Consider the following 8,113-nt stretch of genomic DNA (forward strand, 5'->3'; position numbering starts at 1 on the left):
TAGGAGGACAATTCAGCATCCAGAGGAGAAAGGATTTTCTAACAGGCAGAGCAGCAGTGATGGAAGGACAGGTGGCGAACTCCCCAGTGCCTGAGGGAGATAAGCGGAGATGAGTATCAGGAGGGGACCAGCTCCACTCAGCTCTGCCACACGTTACACTCAGGAAACAGGCTGGGGGAGCACTGGCAAAACTCAGGAGAGGAAGAGGCACCAGTGCCCAGTCTAGTGCATGTGACATTTGACTGAATCAGTGGGACTGGTGGGAGCAATGATAATGCAGCTTTATCTTGACCTCCCAGTGTCCACACACCCTGATGGGTGAACTGGAATCTTCACAGGCGCTGAGATGGAATCTAGGGCAGGTCCCAGTGACTCTGGTAATTGAGTCTTCCTGTCACTTTTTCCCCTCAAAGAGCTTCAATTCATCTATTCATAAAAATAAATTTCTGCAATGATAAAAATGTACCAGAAGCAAGTCAAAAGACAAAAAACAGAATAGGAAAAAAATTGTGATTCATATCTCAAAGTGTATGTCTCCCTGATTCTGAGACATTAGTTTCCTATACATAAGTGAACAGAGGATATGAATAGAGGTTCACAGAAAAGAGGATGCAATGGCTTCTGACTGCACGAAAAGATACTCAACATCCTTCATAATCAGGGAAATGTTAAGGCAAACTATGATGGGGTCAGATCTAGTTCTGGGCAAGATGGAGTAATAAGCATGTTCCACCCCACCTCTCCTGCTGAAGGCAGCTATAAAACCTGGACAGGATGCACAGGCCAGCTATGTGAGGACTCTGAAAAGTAAATGGTAGAAGGTAACTTGAAGAAGATCAGAAATCAAAGTACCATCCTGAGTTTACCTTTTTGCCCCCTTCTTGTTTCCTGGCTAGAACAAAATGTAGCCTGGAAGTGGGGACTGGGACCACACAGGAAAACTCCAGTAGAAGCCCTCTAGTGCTGGCTTAAGGACCAGGAATTTCTAATGCCACTCTCCTGCCCTGAGTTTCTTTCTTCTTCCTGCTCTCCCATGCCCCAGCCACCAGGGAGTCCCTGGCAGGAATGACAGAGGCCTCAAAGCATTGGGAACCTGCAGGAGCTGAAACTCAGAGGGAGGAGAATGTTCTTCATGCATCAGCAGAGTTGTGATCCCAAAAGGAAGGGAGCAAACCCCTGTTGCTTTTTCTTCTTTGTGCTCCCACCACCTGGCCCTGCCATGAAGAGCGCAGCACAGCGGGATGCTGCAGCTTTAGCTTTCTGGCTGGGAGTGTGAAAAGGGAGCCCCAGGAAACAGGAAAGTACCAGGGAGATTGTAAAAAGGGAGGAGCTTGTGAAAGCAACCCCTTTACATTGTTTACGAACTCCTTGAGGCACTCTCCAATTGCACATGTGTGGATCTGATTGTAATCACCATATAAAGGCTCTGAGAAATGTGCTAACAGGCCACATGCTCAGGTCCCAGACTCCCTGCTGGGTAGTGCACACAGGGTACCAGACAGTCAGCAAAGGCTTTGCAGACTGAGCTGACATTGGAACCACCACACACAGAAGGTTGGGACTTGAGGCCTGAACCTGACCAGGTTGACTGCCTGCCAAAACACAAGATATAAATGTTTCCCATAGAACTTAAATAAGACCCAGAGCCTCAAAATATAATACAGAAAACGTTCAGGTTACAATCCCAAACTACTCAGCTTGTGAAGATCCAGGAAAATGTCAACTCTCCTGGGAGAAGACATCAACAGATGCCCACTCCTAGATGACACAGATGTTGGGGTTATCTGATACCTTTTGAAGAAGTTACTACAAAAATACTCAAATGAGTAAGGGTAGATATTCTCTTTTTCTTGAAATAAAATTCAAGTAACAGGCCGGGCGCGGTGGCTCACGCCTGTAATCCCAGCACTTTGGGAGGCCGAGGCGGGTGGATCATGAGGTCAGGAGTTCAAGACCAGCCTGGCCAAGATAGTGAAACCCCGTCTCTACTAAAAATACAAAAAATTAGCCGGGTGCAGTGGCAGGCGCCTGTAATCCCAGCTACTTGGGAGGCTGAGGCAGGAGAATCGCTTGAACTTGGAGGGTGGAGGTTGCAGTGAGCCAAGATCGCACCACTGCACTCTAGCCTGGGTGACAGAGTGAGACTCCATCACACACACACACAAAAATCATGTAACATAAAATTAATCATTTTAACCGGGCGTTTAGTATGTTCAATGTTGTGTAACCACTACCTCTATCTAGTTCTAAATATTTTCATCAACCCAAAATAAAGCCTAGTATCCATTAAGCAGTACTTCCCATTGTCCCTTCCACACAGCACACAGCAACCATCAATCAGCTTTCTCTCTCTATGGATTTACCTATTCTGGATATTTTATAAAACATGTGGCTGTCATAGTATGTGACTCTTGTGTCTGAGTTTTCACTTAGCATAATGGTTTTGAGGTTACCTAGAGTTAGCCAAACTGCAGGTAACCTCAAAAACATTGTGCTAAGGTAGGGTCTTCCAGACCACCAAATTTGACTCCCAAGACTCTGACACAAATTTCAAGTTCAAGGGTTTCCTAAAACCACCCTCAGGTTGTATAATTCACCAGAAAGACTCGCTGAAACCTATTATATGTACGTCTATGTTTATCACAACAAAAATATACAAATTAGAACCAGCCAGAGGAAGAGATGCACAGGATGGAGTTGGGAGGGGTCTAAATGGGGAGTGTCCGGGGTCCTCTCCCCAGGGTCATGGACAGTTACTTGCTCGTGACCATGATGTGTGATAACATGCGCAGAGTATTGCCAACCAGGGAAGCTCACCTGAACTTTGGTATCTAGAGTTTTTAATGAGGCTTCACTACACGGGCATGATTGATTAAACTCAATCTTCAGCCCACTCCACCCCAACCCTGGAGGTTGGGTTGAAAGCTCTCACAGTAAATTCTATGCTTGGTTTTTCTGGTGTGGCCAGCCCCTCCACCCTAAGACTATCAGGTGTGAGTGGCGTTATGAATAATCTCATCAACATAAACGATCAGGTGTGGTCCCAGTGACTCAACAGGAATAAAGAGGACACTCCTGTCATGTTGGAAATTCTAGACATTTCTTTGAGTGAGGCCAAATTCCTTACAACATGGAAGTTTATCCATTATAGCATTTATCAATACTTCATTACTTTTTTGTTTCTGAATAATCGATTTTATGTGTACACGATTTGTTTATTCATTTGTTTATTGCTGGACATTTGGGTTGTTTCCACCTTTGGGGTATTTTGAATAATGCTGCTATTAAACATGGATGTACAAGTATCTGAGTACCTGTTTTCAATTCTTTTAAGTATATATCTGGGATGTTTAACTTTATGCATTAATTTGACTGGATTATGGGATACCCAGATATATGGTAAAACATTATTTCAGACTGTGTCGGTGAGGGTGTTTTCTAGATTAGTATTTGAATCAGTAGATGGAGTAAAGAAGATCATCCTCCCCAGTGTGGGCAGACATCATGGATGAACTTCGGTGTTGAAGGCCCATTAAAATAGAACAAAAATGTGGAGGAAGTGCAAATTCTCTCTCTTTTTCAGCTGGATCACCTTCTCCTGCTCTCAGACAATGGAGCTCTTGGTTCTCAGGCTTTTGGACTCTAGGGCTTATATCAATAGCCTCCCACCCCCAGATTCTCAGACCTTAGGCCTTGGAGTGGGAGTTACACCACTGGCTTCCCTGATTCTCAGGCTCTCAGACTTGAACTGAATTACATCACCATCTTTCCTGGTTCTTCAGCTTGTAAATAGTATGTCATGGGACTTCTTGGCCTCTGTAATTGCATGAAACAATTCCCATAATAAATCTTCTCTATATGTATTGCATTGGTTCTGTTTCTCTGGAGAACTCTGACTAATATAATTCCTAAGAGTGGAATTTCTGGGTCATATGTAATTCTATGTTTAGCTTTTTGAGGAGCCACCAAATTGTTTTCCACAGCAACTTCCAACAGTGTACAAGGGTTTCTTTTTTCTTTTATAGGTTCAGTATTCTTTATTATAAACAATCAGACAACAGTGTAAGTGTGCATTTGATGGATAACCGAAGCCAAGTTATTATAATAGAAAGCATGACTTCGCTCAAATAGAAAGTTTCTTTGTTGTTGTTGATCTGTTTTACATTAATTTGAATTTAACATATGCTAGGATCACCTAAATTTGTCATACAGTTCTGCTATTAAAATTGTAACAGGGAAAGACAAAATGTGAAATGCATGTTATATTTTGCTTTATTTGTTGAATATCTATCTATCTATCTACACTAAATATTTGGGACACATTCAGAGTTAAGCAGGTGCTTAAAGTCTATCAAGTGATATTTATGAAATGTTTTTGTTGCTGTTATGGGAACATCCATATCCTTAGAAGACAATAAAAAAGAGGATTCTAAATGCTAGGTGGTTGGCTAAATGTTCCTGATTTATACTGAGTGTAAAACAAAATAAAACAAAACATAAGGTATATGTGTTAAGTAGTGACATCGACATAGTTCCAAAGCACTGGCAACTATTAAAATATCATCCAGCTAAAACAAACTTCTCACAATTTTTTTTAACAGAAAAATAATAAACCAACAACAAAAACTGGTAAATGTTCTGGGTCTTGTGAGCAGACCAAAATGTTACTACAGTGTTCTCTATTGTGTGATCCCAGTGTACAGGTTTCTATTTCTCCACATCCTTATCAACATTTGCTATTTTCCATGTTTTTGATTATAGTTATCCTAGCGGGTGTGAAGTGGTATCCCACTGTGGTTTTTATTTGCATTTCTTTAGTAACAAATGATGCTGAACAAGCTTTCATGTGCTTATTGGCCATTTGTATGTCTTCTCTGGAGATATGTCTATTCAGGTTCTTTGCCTATTTCTTAATTTTTTTTTTTTTTTTGTGGTTGAGTTTTAAGTGTTCTTTATATATTCTGGATACAAGTCCATTATTTGCAAATACTTTCATTTTGCGGGCTGTGTTTCTACTTTCTAGATAACATATTTTATTGTGCAAATGGTTTTACTTTTTATGAAGTCTAATTTATCCATTTCTTCCTTTTGTTGCTCATGCTTTTGGTGTCAAATCTAAGAATCCATTGCCAAGTCGGAGGTTATAAATATTTACTCCTATGTTTTTCTCTAAATAGTTTACCCCTATGTTTTCCTCTTGTATTTGGGTCATTGATCCATTTTGAGTTAATTTTTGTGTATGGAGTGAGGTACGGGTCCAGCTTCATTCTTTTGCCTGTGATTATGCAGTTGCCCCAGCACTCTTTGTTGAAGAGACTATTCTTTCCCCATTGAGTTGTGCTGAACGCTTATTGAAAATCAATTAGCCATAGATATTTATTTCTAGGCTGTCAATTATATTCCACTGGTGTATATGTCTGTCCTTATGTCAGTACCACACTGGTTTGATTATAGAAGTTTTGAGTATGTTTGGAAATCTGGAAGCATGAGCCCTGAAACTTTGTGCTTCTTTTTCTTTCTTTTTTGGTGTGTTTCTTTTTCAATAGTATTTTGACTACTTGGGGTTCATTCCAGTTCCATATAAATTTGAGGATTAGTTTTTCCATTTCCTTAGGAAATGCCATTGGAATTTTGATAGGGGTTGCATTGAATCTGTGGATCATTTGCAATTAATATTCCAATACATCAACATGTGTTGTCTTCCATTTATTTAGGTCTTAATTTCTTTCGGCAATGTTTTGTAGTTTTCAGCATAGAAGTCTTTCTCCTTGGTTTAAGTATTTTACTCTTTTGGATGCTATTATAAATAGAATTGTTACTTAATTTCATTTTCAGACTGTTCATTGCTGATGCATAGAAAATGGACTTTCGTGTACTGATCTTGTAATCTGCAACTATGTTGAATTTGTTTATTGGCTCTAGTAGTTGTGTGCATTTTTGTATTGTTATATTTTCTATATATAGAATCATTTCATCTTCAAATAGAGATAACTTTACTGCTTCCTTTCCAATTTGGAGGCTGTTCATTGCTTTTTCTTGCCTAACTGCTCTGGCTAGGACTTCCAGTACAATATTTAATAGCAGTGGTAAAAATGGGCATTCTTGTCTTGTTCCTGCTCTCAGTGGGGAAGCTTCTGCTCTTTTACCATTGAGTATAATGTGAGTTGTGGGTTTTGTTTAAGTGCCCCTTATCATGTTAAGGAAGTTCTCTGTATTCTGATTTGTTGGTGAGTGTTTGTATCCTGAAAGTGTTTGAAGTGTTGAATTTTGTTGCATGCATTTAATGTATCTATTGTGAAATCATTTCCCTCTTTACAGAGTTGTGTTACATTGATGGATTTTTTTTCTTATGTTGAGCCACCCTTGCATTTCTGGGAGAAATCCCACTTGGTCATGATACATAATCCTTTGAATGTGCTACTGGATTTGGTTTGCTATTTTGTTGAGGATTTTTTGAGTCTATATTCATAAGATATACCGGATAGTCGTTTTGTCTGCCTTTGATATCAAGGTAACGGTGGACTCATAGATATTCTGCATTTATATTTTTGTAATCACAATTTGTAAAGAATTCTCAAAATCCAACAGTAAGAAAACAAATAATCCAATAAACAAAAAGGCAAGGACTCTTTTTTTTTTTTTTTGGAGACGGAGTCTTGCACTCTCACCTAGGCTGGAGTGCAGTGGCACCATCTCGCCTCACTGCAAGCTCCGCCTCCTGGGTTCACGCCATTCTCCTGCCTCAGCCCTCCAGCCTGTAGCTGGGACTACAGGCACCCGCCACCACGCCCGGCTAATTTTTTGTATTTTTAGTAGAGACGGGTTTTCACCATGTTAGCCAGGATGGTCTCGATCTCCTGATCTTGTGATCTGCCCACCTCAGCTTCCCAAAGTGCTGGGATTACAGGCATGAGCCACCATGCCTGGCCGGCAAGGACTCTTAAAAATGCTTTATCAAAAAGGATTTATGGGTGGCAAATGGCATATGAAAAGATGTTCAGCATCATTAGCATCACAAGACATGCTAATGTCAAAACCATGACAAAAGATAACTACACACCTATTAAAATGACTAAAATAAAAATGCTGACAATACCAAGTGTTGGTGAAGCTAAGTAGCACCCAAAAATCTCATATATTGCTGACAGGAATGTGCAGTGCAACAGCCACTCTGGGAAATGATTTGACAGTTTTAAATAAAGTTAAACATACACTTACCATATAACCCAGCCACCCCAGACCCCAGACATCTCTAGAGTATTCACCCTAGAGCAGAGGTCCCCAAAACCTAGGTCATGAACCAGTATCAGTCCATGGCCTGTTAGGAACCAGCCGCACAGAGGAGGTGAGAGGCTGGTGAGTGAGCAAAGCTTTATCTATATTTATAGCCTTGCCCCACTGCTTGCCACCTGAACTCCACCTCCTGTCAGATGAGATCAGCAGCAGCATTAGATTCTCATAGAAGTGCAAACCCTATTGTGAACTGTGCATGTAGGGGATCTAGACTGTGTGCTTCTCATGAGAATCTAATGCCTGATGATCTGTCACTGTCTCCCAACACCCCAAGATGGGACCATCCAGTTGCAGGAAAACAAGCTCAGGGCTCCCACTGATTCTACATTATGGTGAATTGTATAATTATTTCGTTATATATTACAATGTAATAACAATAGAAATAAAACGCACAATAAACGTAAATGTGCTTGAATCATCCCGAAACCATCCGCCCCACTCCCCAAGTCTGTGGAAAAATTGTCTTCCACGAAACCTGTCCCTGATGCCAAAAAGACTGGGGACTGCTGCCCTAGAGAAAGGAAAATTTTGTTCACAGAAAAACCTGTACATGAATGTTTATAGCAGCTCTATTTCTAATTGCCCCAAACTGGCAACAACCCAAATATCCTCTAATGGTTGAACAGATAAACAGATTGTTGCACATTCATACCATGGACTATTACTTGGCAATGAAAAAACAATGAACTTTTCATACGCACAACATATGAAAATTGTTCCTCCGGATGAATCTCAGAGGAATTATGCTAAGAGGCCAGTCTCCAAAGGTTAAATACTGTATGCTTCCATTTACATGATGTTCTGGAAAAGACAAAACTAC

Source organism: Gorilla gorilla, chromosome 21 (assembly GCF_029281585.2).
Source record: "Gorilla gorilla gorilla isolate KB3781 chromosome 21, NHGRI_mGorGor1-v2.1_pri, whole genome shotgun sequence".
Classification (NCBI taxonomy): Eukaryota; Metazoa; Chordata; class Mammalia; order Primates; family Hominidae; genus Gorilla; species Gorilla gorilla.